The sequence below is a fragment of the Gouania willdenowi genome, chromosome 12 (genome assembly GCF_900634775.1).
Source record: "Gouania willdenowi chromosome 12, fGouWil2.1, whole genome shotgun sequence".
Classification (NCBI taxonomy): Eukaryota; Metazoa; Chordata; class Actinopteri; order Blenniiformes; family Gobiesocidae; genus Gouania; species Gouania willdenowi.
The window spans coordinates 20,193,054-20,203,569 of NC_041055.1; the positions used below are offsets into that span (position 1 = coordinate 20,193,054).

At 40.5% G+C, this 10,516-nt stretch overlaps 1 protein-coding gene across 1 annotated transcript in view; it reads right to left on the minus strand.

Moving 5' to 3' along the window:
* Positions 1 to 9,880, minus strand: part of gnaz (guanine nucleotide binding protein (G protein), alpha z polypeptide) — a 43,460-nt gene extending 33,580 nt beyond the window's left edge. The window contains exon 1 of the mRNA XM_028462605.1: positions 9,551 to 9,880. The gene's annotated coding sequence lies outside the window, so the exon portion shown is untranslated. The remainder of the gene's footprint in view (positions 1 to 9,550) is intronic.
* Positions 9,881 to 10,516: the final 636 nt, after the last annotated feature.

Below are 10,516 nucleotides of genomic sequence, written 5' to 3' on the forward strand. Positions count from 1 at the left end.
CGAAAATGTGATCTGTGTTCGATCAGTTAAAGACAGTTTGAACAGCACAAATCCATTTTTGTTTTTTCCGTACGTATTTGGTTTTTTTTTGCAATGCGACTGCTGTCTGAATGGCCAGATCGCATTTATCCGACCTTTACATCATTGAAATGCGATAAACGTCACTATTATGGATTTTAGGGAGAGCGGCAAGAAAAACAACAGCCATGGAGGATGGAGTGGAAAGTAGATTGAGGTCTTAAAATTATTGAATATTCATATATTGTACATAGCACACTAGCATTGAGATGAGATGCATTCATATTTACTTCTGCAAAGCGTGGTCACACAGTACCTTACTTACAACCTTTATTGAAAAAGAAATACAGTCATTTGTTCACTTGTTCCTCTATAATGTAATAAAATTCAGGATACACACCTGCTATGTTGAAAACTGTGAAAAATTCCTGCCCATCTCTTGCCACCCCATACCATTTTTCTAGCTCCACTCCTGTTTGTGTATATTATAAGCCATAAATCAGCTTTTTTTCATTTTTTTATTCATTAACATATGACTTTAAAGCCACACCGCAGACTTTTTGATCTAAAGAGTTGACCCATATGAGTTATTTTAAATGATTCCTCAGGCCAATATGCAGGGCGTGACAGTATCGATGCTCCGAGGGGGGCTGCTCTCTTGAAATACCGCCCATGTAAGTTTGGAGAGACGGACCGGCTTTTGCTAGTGTTTTTCTGTCTGTTTGACTCCAGAGGTGTATTCCATAAAGGAGGGTTAACAAACTCTGAGTCTATCCATAAACTCCGGGTCAACATACCCCGCGATGGAAAACTCTGGGTATCGGATTCCATTACACCTGGTATGAAGTATGTAAACCTTGGGTTACTTACGTGCACGCGCGCGAAAAAAAAGCCATCATCAATGGATCAGAGATGACTCGAGCTGCCATGGTAACCACCCGGAAGAGAGTGATTTATTCACCCGAATGGGTGAAATAAGCCGGTGTTTGAGGAATATGAGCCTGTTCTAAAGGTGCGTTCAGTCTTCAGTGACTATAGTGGCTTAAATCACCCGTATTTAGTCACACTTTTTGCTCGCTTCATCACTTTATTGCTTCAGTGACATGACGAGCGGGGAATAATATGAATAAAATGTGTCTGAGGAGACGTGTCAGCGGCATAGGATGGCTGCACAGAGAGCCCTCCCGTTACACTGGATATAAAGACAGTGACTGCTGCTTGATATTGCATCATTTATATTGATTTTTAATGTAATATTGTCACCAGAGTCATCTCGTCGTCCTAAAAAATGTCATTAAAAAACCCTGAAGCGGGACGCGAACCCGCAACCCAACGCTTCCAAGAGAGTGGATTCATTTAAATTGTCATCTCCTTTATATCATCCACAGGTTTGTATCCAGGGAACTTTACTACAGACGTCAGTAGATGTTTTAATGCAGATCAACCTCTCATTGACTTTCACTTAATGATCTGTATCCACAATGTTATAAAGAAAACTACCGTTTGCACAAAAAAAAAATTTATATATAAAGCAGCACAACATTAGTAATGATGTGAGCACGTCTGTGGTTTGTGATGTTACAAATGTGTTTCAGAGAAGAGTGTTAAGGTTCATTAAAGTGTTCAGAAACTGAGTTCAGGTGGGCGGAGCCAGGTAGAAACCAGGGTTTCTTCGATAAAATCTGCCAGCTCCCAGGTTTAGTTCACGGACAATGTTGCCATGGTAACATACTCAGAGAAGACCATACTCAGAGAAGAACATACTTCGCATTTAGGAATGGGATACTCAGAGTTTCCCTCATTTGAGCCCAAACATACTCTGAGTTTGAACATAACCCACTTTGTGGAATACCCTTCTGGTCATGGCCGAGGCAAGCAAAAGTTTAAAATTGCATCTGAGGAGGCTAAAAAGGACACCGCCCCACGCACGCTGGGTCACCGTTCCCTCTTCCACGCTGACCCCTGGCAAAAGGGGCCAACGACGACGACGAGGCCAGTGACTGGGGGGGAGAGCCACTGACGCAGCAAGGAGAGCCGAATTCCGGGCCTCCGGCGGCGGGGATTGTTCCTTCAGCCGCGGCGCGAGCCTAGCCCCGCTTTGCACCCCAGCCCGACCGACCCAGCCCTTACAGCCAATCTTTATCCCGATGTTACAAGTCAACTACTGTCTGCATGCACAATCAAAAAACAAGGGAAGCTGGCCCGACTGACTGTTTGTTGATTTTTGCGCCAGTGCTGCGGCACTTGTGGCCACTTGGTGCGCTTCATGTGAAAGTTACAGGTGTAGTGCCCCTAGTGGCCAAAAGTTACGCAGTGCACCATTAAGATCACAGTTGGATCACAGATCCATCGTTGATGTTGAATAGAGCATGTTTTTAGCATAAAACCCAATAACGTACACCAAACATTTGAGGTTAATGCTATAAACACTAGTGTTTGTCTACATTCTAACACTGAAGCCTGCATAACATTGTTTTAGGCCATCATGGCAGATGGGGTACATGCGTACTACAACTGAGTGAATTTGTGGGTAACAGACTACAACCCACAGACTTTTTCTACACTTTGTCATTGAATAACTGGCACAAGAAAAGGGAAAATATTTCACACACCAGCAGATGCAGCAGTGTAACAGCCAATTATTGGACTGAAGAGCTCTGTGAAGCAAAAAGCTTGTAACATAATAGTGAGTGGGCAAGAGCTCTGCTCAACTGTTTCATTTATTTTAAATCAAATATCCTTTGTCTTCAGCAGAAGTCGACAAAAACTGGGTAACTTTGGCTTCATAATTGGTCACGCAAATGCTAAAAATGCCATTGTGAAATGTAAACATTTGATGACACCACACACAAAACAAAAAGTACAATATTATATTGTAGTTTTTTTTTAATTAAGAATGCATGTTGGAGGTTAGAGTTGGATTTAACACCCTGCTCATATCTTGTTCATGTATTTTCTTGTCAAAACAAGCTGCTTGTTCTGCCATGAACTTGATCTTTGGCTGCGTTTCAGAATGCTTAGTTTGAGATGAAAGTGCAGTGGATTACGTATTCATAAGGTAACACACCAATCAGGTCGATATTCACCGCTCAAAAAAAAGGGAAAAAACCTACATCAAGGGTTTTTTGTATACCTTTACTCTTTGATTGCTTTGATTGATTTTTCAATCGGTCCTGTGTATCAAAGGCTATAGCAGGGTTTATTGAAATGTATGGCTTTTAAACTTGTATCAAATAAAAAAATTAGCTGAAGACTCCCCCGAATACTCACGTTTGCTATATTAGTGTTACATGTATTTCTAGATGCCTTGTAGATTTTTAATTATTTAGGATTGCTCCATCTGACCCATATAACAGTAGTAAATAAAATAAATGTAAATAATGTATGCAAGAGCTTTTGGATCTGTAAGTTGACTTTATTTTTGCAGGGGTTGCTGCAAAAAATCATTTATTAAAATCGAGGATGTTCGATTGTAGATTTTTGCCAATATTCAATTTGCTGACACAGTATTTTCGATTTCCGATATTTACCGATACCGATATCCACACAGATCTACTTGCCATATGTATATATATATATATAACATAAAATAACAGGTTAAGGCTACTTCTAATGTGATACCACATTGGATGTATTCCACAAATAAACATAATCAAAGAAAAATAAGAATACTTATTTAACTTTTGTAATGGAAAAACTGCCAGAGTTGTACTTAATTTATTTTCTCACACATCCCATATCGGTTTTTCAATATTGGTGGAAAAACAGATACCAATGTCAATTGACATCACATTTTATGGCTAATATTGGCCGATAATATCGGTAGGCTAATCAATTTCGCCCATCTCTAATAAAAATGGATTTAATGACCTTTCACTAATATAATGTGGCCCTATAGTTTGAAAAAGAATGATATGGAGTTGTAATGTAACAACAAAAATGTTTTTGTGTTTACAATTTTGAAATTATATCTTTAAAGGCAAACTTTATTTTTTTTTTGCATTTATTAGGTACGAATTTGTTAGTCATGCAACGTGGTAGCTATTGTAAACCTGAGGCTACTACCATCATTGTACCCCGACTATACACCCAGGTTGGGTTCAGACAGAGTTCACAGTTTACTTTAACGAAAGTTACATAACCACCAAGAAGTAAGTCAGTTTAAATAGGTCAACTAACTGTTGTTGTCAAACCAGCCACCTGTATTTGAACTAAGCGACCACCCCTGACCCCTGGCTCCCTCTGTGGACTTTGTCTCTCTTTGTACTCGTCACCTGACCTCCTCCACTGCCCCCATTATAATGACCACTGGTTGTGTTCAGCTTGACTAAAGATCACTTTAACACCCTTTAACAGTCAACCACTTTTGTTTTTTTTAGCATGGAAATGGAAATTGAATGGCACGAGTATATATGTGGAGCCATGCATCGCCTTTATCAGTGGTTCTCAACCTTTACATTACCTTTACCTGAACATTGAAGAACGGTCATGTGGAGACAGGGCCATCTATAAGGGGGAATAAACAGGAGAGATTTTTGGGGCCCATCCATAAAGTCAGCATAATGGTCCATTATTTATTCATCTCATTAATATCCACTGTTATCCAGGAAGTTTATTATTATTTGGGTCATAGTTGTAGTAATCTAAAAGATGTAAATCCTTGTTTTAATCAGAAATAAAATGGGTCAAAAGTGACAAAAAAAAATGGTGGGAAAAGGTGGTGAAATGGAATTTAAAAACCCCACAGAAATTAGGTGGGCCAAAAACAGACAGAAAAAGTGGTCTAAAGGGTTGAAATGGTGAATGTTGTTAAATTGACAAAAATAAGCATGAAATATGGCAAAAAGTGGTTAAAAGTTGCAGTAATGGGTCAATATATGCAACATTAGGTGGGGAAAGTGATGGAAAGGGTTTATAAATTCTGAAATTGTCTTAAAAGTGGAAAAAATGTGCAGAAAAGGCATTGAAATTTGTTGGAGAAGTGGCAGAAATGGGAATAATGTAGCAAAAATGTATTAAAAGGGACAAAAAAATAATAGGGCACGTTAGGTGTAGTTGCAAAATAAGGGTAAAATTAAGCAAAAAAAATTAGCTCAAATTGTTCAAAAAATATATTTCAATTTCTTAAAGGCATCTGGTGACCGCCTCCCATTGCCTCGCGATATGTCCCGATCCCAAGGTTGAGAAACCCTGGCCTATATGAACATTGCCTCATGTCTTTCAGTGCAACCCTGACTGGAGAGCAGGAGGCTGCAGGCCTCCTTCATTGACCCACTCCCTCCCACATCACCTCCACTACCACCACTTCCTTGTTGTCATATGACCGCTGTTATGTATGTGTGCAGTTGAACACAACGTTGCTCTGTTAGTCCTGCTCATCATTTAGATTTGAGTGGTGGAAGTCGGACCCTCTCACTTCAGCCCCAGGGATACGAGACAGAGCTCTGTGTGTATGACTCCTGGTAAAGATTTCAAAGAAGAACAAAAAAAAGCGATTCCCTGAGCTTGTTTTATGTACAAAAAAAAAAAGACTAATCCTCACTCCTTCAACCTCGACTTTAGATTGTGATCAATTCCATTGACAGCGTCTCCCAATTGGTGCTTGACACATCAGCACCTGTTGAAAACCAACGGCTGCCAAAACGTGTTTAACTTATTGGTTTGTGTGGAGATGATACTTTGTCCCAGTACCTGGCCAGGATTAAAGACCCAAAACAAACACAACTGCTGAGCCAGCAGAACGAGAGCGATGACCTGTCTGAGCAGACAGAGTGACAGAGCAGCTGAGACACAGACTTTACCCACACACATTTTCTTCTGTTAACCTGCAGGAGAGCTTTTTTCTTAACTCTCATAAGACCATTTTATGAGGTTTTTATTGCTCTTCCTCACCCACATATAAATGACACCTTCTATTAATCACTTTATTATGAAGGCCAAAGGACCTCAAAGTATTTATCTACACATGGGACAGGTTAATAGTGCAGCTTGGTCATACATACACACAAAGATGGTAAAAGGTGTGCCAGGACTGAGCTGCTAAACTTCCATGGTTACTGTCACTTTAAAAACTAAGTGTCCCTGCTCTCCCGTTGGTTCACCCAAAAGAAAAAGCAAGTAACAAAAGAGGTGGAAGGAGGTCAACTCAGCATTGGGGTTTGCAACATCACTGCTTTCGTTTGTGTATGCATGAAACACTTTTAAGTCACAGCTAGAATAATAAGAAATGTGAGCCGCGAATAATGCAGCATGCCTAATTTTTGCTGAGCGAATTTCTGCATAATACACGTGTTTATGTCTCAAGGTTGTGCATTTTCTAGCACGTTATTAAAACAAAGTATTCTCTTGCCAGATTATGTAAAGCAAAGCTGGTATAGCAGATTTTTTTTCTCCATTATTCAACTTTGTTTTCCTGCCTGAGGCTAGCTGGACGCTCATTATGTATCTGTTTAACCTTTTTTATTTACCTGTGAGCCTTGTCATCCATCATTTGAAAGCCAAGGTCACCTTCGACCCCTGACATTTTTAGCATGTTGCACAGTGAAACATAGCATTTTACAGCAGATATGAATATGAAGGATGATGGTGGTGCAGCTCGCAGAGCCGATTAGAGTTGAATGTGACCTTGTTTGGTCTTCTGATTGTTGCCAGCCACTCTCTGAGACATTGGTGTACTATAGTGAGAACAAAATGTTAAAAGATGTTCTAAAATGCCATATATAGACAGGGACAAACTACTGGTATCTGGAGCTCAAAATATTATTTAGAGAGGCTGATTCTGACAACACAGTTTTGTCACAATGTGACAGGTGTTACCATATAAAGTGGTACTAGGATGCATCATGTCTGCCTAAAATCACAGCATTCACATCCAGAAACAGTTGGTGTACAAATGACTAGATTTATACAGCTCGGTATACTTCATTTACTCTCACTACAGTCATAGCTGTGAAGGTCTGTATCATCTGTAGCCAAAATTAATAGAAGCCTGGCTCATACCACATCCATCAAACTTAAAGGCAGGGTAGGTAATTTTCGAAAGCTAGCGTGATTTTGAATGTAGCATCCTCCGGGGGTGTTTACAGCTGCTACAGATGACATATGTTCTTTGTTCCTTTTTCAGAGCACATAAGATCTTTATTTCTGTCAGGACGTAAAGAAAAATTCAACCAAAAACTTAAAAAGTGTATCTGGAGAAAATGACCTACCCTACCTTTAAGGCCCGTGATCTGTAAATTGTAATTAGTCAAATGATTGTGTATAAGGTCCTTACTATTGTTTTCTGTGTACTTTTCTAATTATTCCAAAGAATTTTGGCGGTTAACTTGTCCACCGCATTTAGTCAGATTATGCCAATCAGGATACCCTGTTATACAGAATACATAGGACAATTGTGCTATGTTCTGGAGTTTTTGTAAGTTTAACGGTCATTGATTTAAGACAAAACAGTGACATCTCACTGAGATTTATATTGACTCCGAGGGGTAACACTGACTCCGAAGGATTCAGCTTTTGAATCGTCACTTGCATTTTCTTTGGGAAATGCAGTTTGTCTGGTTGCAATTAGGATTAGTCTGGTTTTGGATTGCTTGAAATCAAACTGGCTTGAATGTGGCCCCTAAGCTGCCATGAGTTTGAATGACACCTGGTTTACAATCTGCATTCAACTGCCTAAATATTATAATTAATGTGGGCAGTCAGAACAACGCAGATTGAGAGGAAATAAGACTTTAACTGCCGAGGAAATTTGCTGAGCTGTGACTTTTGTGTGGAACTAGGTGGCAGAACAAGAGTTTAAATAAGGCGTGTCCAGTGTGTGGCTAAATCTTAATCAGGGCTGTTTCCTTACTGTATGTGGATTTATTTACATCTTTGTTATAGTTTTGCGAATTGAGTTATTTGAAAGACTCCTAAACAAATTTCCTAACCGCAAACTAAGAAAATCTTCTCCTATAGATACTTGACGAACGTTTACCCTATTCTTAGTAGTGCCTTAAAATCTAAAAATTAAAATGTAACCGCAAACTATTCATTGTGGCTCTCGATTAACGACCTGTCAACACTAGAGTTTTGGTGGTCAATACCATCCCAGTCAACCTTCTTAAAGTCACTCATATTTTGATGTTTTGTTGAATGTATTTACTTGCTGCTTGTTGGTTGCTAATGTTAGCTGCACAAAGAGCTAAAGTGTATCATTAATAGAGTAATGAAGACTGATGAAGATTTTATGTCTAACGCCAAAGGTAGGCAGCATTACATAAATATCGGGTGGGTGTTTTGAAATCCAGATGAGTAGAGAAAGAAAGGTGTGGTGGAACTTCCACCATCTTCACTTAGATTCACAGATCTCTATAGGCCTCCATCCTGCTGCTGGTGATGGAACTATCTCACACACACATCTAGCATTCTTTCAGTCACATGCTCAGTACAGAGTGCTGTCTTTCTAACCCTGTGAAATGATCACACACCCTCTCATCCATCTAATATGTTTCAAATCTTTGCCTTTTCCTTCTTTCGTCTTTCTTCCTTGCTGCATCAACCTCCGCCCCTCTGCCCCATCTGCCTCTCTTCTGTTAAACCATTCCAGCCCATCAACCCCTTCCTGTACTGCTTTTCTCTCATTACCTTTTTTTTTCCTCAACCATGTAACACAAACATCCTTATTGTATACACTGCAGCATTGTATACTTTCTCTAGGGAATAATCAACCCTAGCAGTTACACAAACACTGTACCGCTCTGCTAGATGTGAAATATTACTGTCACATATCCTCCTTTTTTTTTTTTTTTTTTGCCAGCTGAGTAATGAAAACGCTCTGCTTCCTCCCGTGAGGATTTGTATTCATCAGCATGCCCCAAAACCTGTGGATGCAAATAAACTATATAATCTGAGATTATGCATTTGAACACATCTGACAACAAGTTCCACCTGTGAAACCCTACAACGCTCCTGTAGCTGGTGTGATACCACAAATTTGCCCACTTATGCCAGTGCCTGCCTCTCGGTTCATACACCTTCCGTTAACACGTTCACAAATCAACATCTCCTGAGACCAGTTGTAAGTTCTCATTCCCTGGGTGAGTGTGTGTGTGTGTGTAATGGTGGTTTTACTCTCATTTTTACTATTTTTCTGCCACGGCTGTAGCCTGAATGGTGCTTGGACAGATTCAAACACACACATACACATACATTACTGATGCATCTTCCACTTGTCCTACATTCAGTAATTACACAAACTAAGCACCGCACTCAAATTAACGCTTTCTGTAAAGAAATCAAGAACACTCCGGGGAGATGATGAGTCAAATTGTACAAACATCAGAGCGTTCATTGGCATGGACCTAAGAGGGTGGAGGAGGGGGCTGGACAGGCTGCCTGCGCTTGGGTGCCATCTCTGAACATCACCTACCCCATTTTATCAGGAAAACACAGTCAGCTTCCACAGAATGGCTACAGTTGGAAAAAATATCATTTTTGCTGTCTCAGCCATGCCTAGAATGAAAAGGTGCTGTTTGAGAATAATCAGGCTTACCGTGTTCACAAGGCAGCATCCATTTACAAAGGATACTGCAGACGAGCCCTTGCAGAGGGAGAAAGGCTTCTGTGCAAATCCACCTTTAGTCCTGATGCTTCTTCATCTTCATATCTTGTTGTATTCAGAGTCTCTCTGTCACACGCGCACACACACACATTCGCACATGCATCACACCCTCCTTCACAAACCCTCTTCCTCTGTCTTATTAACGTCTGTGTTCTATATTCTCTCTCTTGTTTGCTCCAAGGCAGTTGAGACACTGCAGCGATGGGGGTGGAGGGTGTGTATATATGTGTGTGTGTGTGTGTGTGCGTGTGTGTGTTTGAGTGTGTCAGAGACGAGAGGCAGTGAGAGGGAGTGCATGGGCAGAAAGGGAGGGAGGGAGGAGTCAGCTGGGATCGACGTAGAAGGGGAAATGGTCAGGATTAAATCATGAGAGAGGGGATAAAAACATGCTATGGTCTTCCAAAGTATCTGACTCTTACTGATGGGATATGCACACGGCTTATCCATGACTCGGTAAAAAAAAAACATAATGGAGCCAGTGGAATGGATTCCTTGAAGTGTTTTATAGTCGATGACAGGCCGACAGCGGCATTGGTTGTGATTTCATTGATGACTGAAAAAAATGTACGAGAGAGAGAGAGAGAGAGAGAGAGAGGTGGGGACTGGACTGGACTCAGAAGGACAAAAAAGGAAGGGAGGGGAGCAATGACGACAAAGAAATGGGACGGGGGTTGGACAATGGTGTAATGTGCTGTTTCCGTGCCAACTGTTTCTGTGACAGTAGGACCACTTCCTGTATAGCTATTGGCTATTAGCAAGAATTGATGGAAGGCTAAACAAATGAGGCAGCATGCCATGATGAGTGAATGGGTGGTGCTCTCCTTCTGTTCCCTCTGTTCTTTCATCTCAAGGAATAACAACATCCCATAATAAAAACAGACCTATTCTTCTAAACTG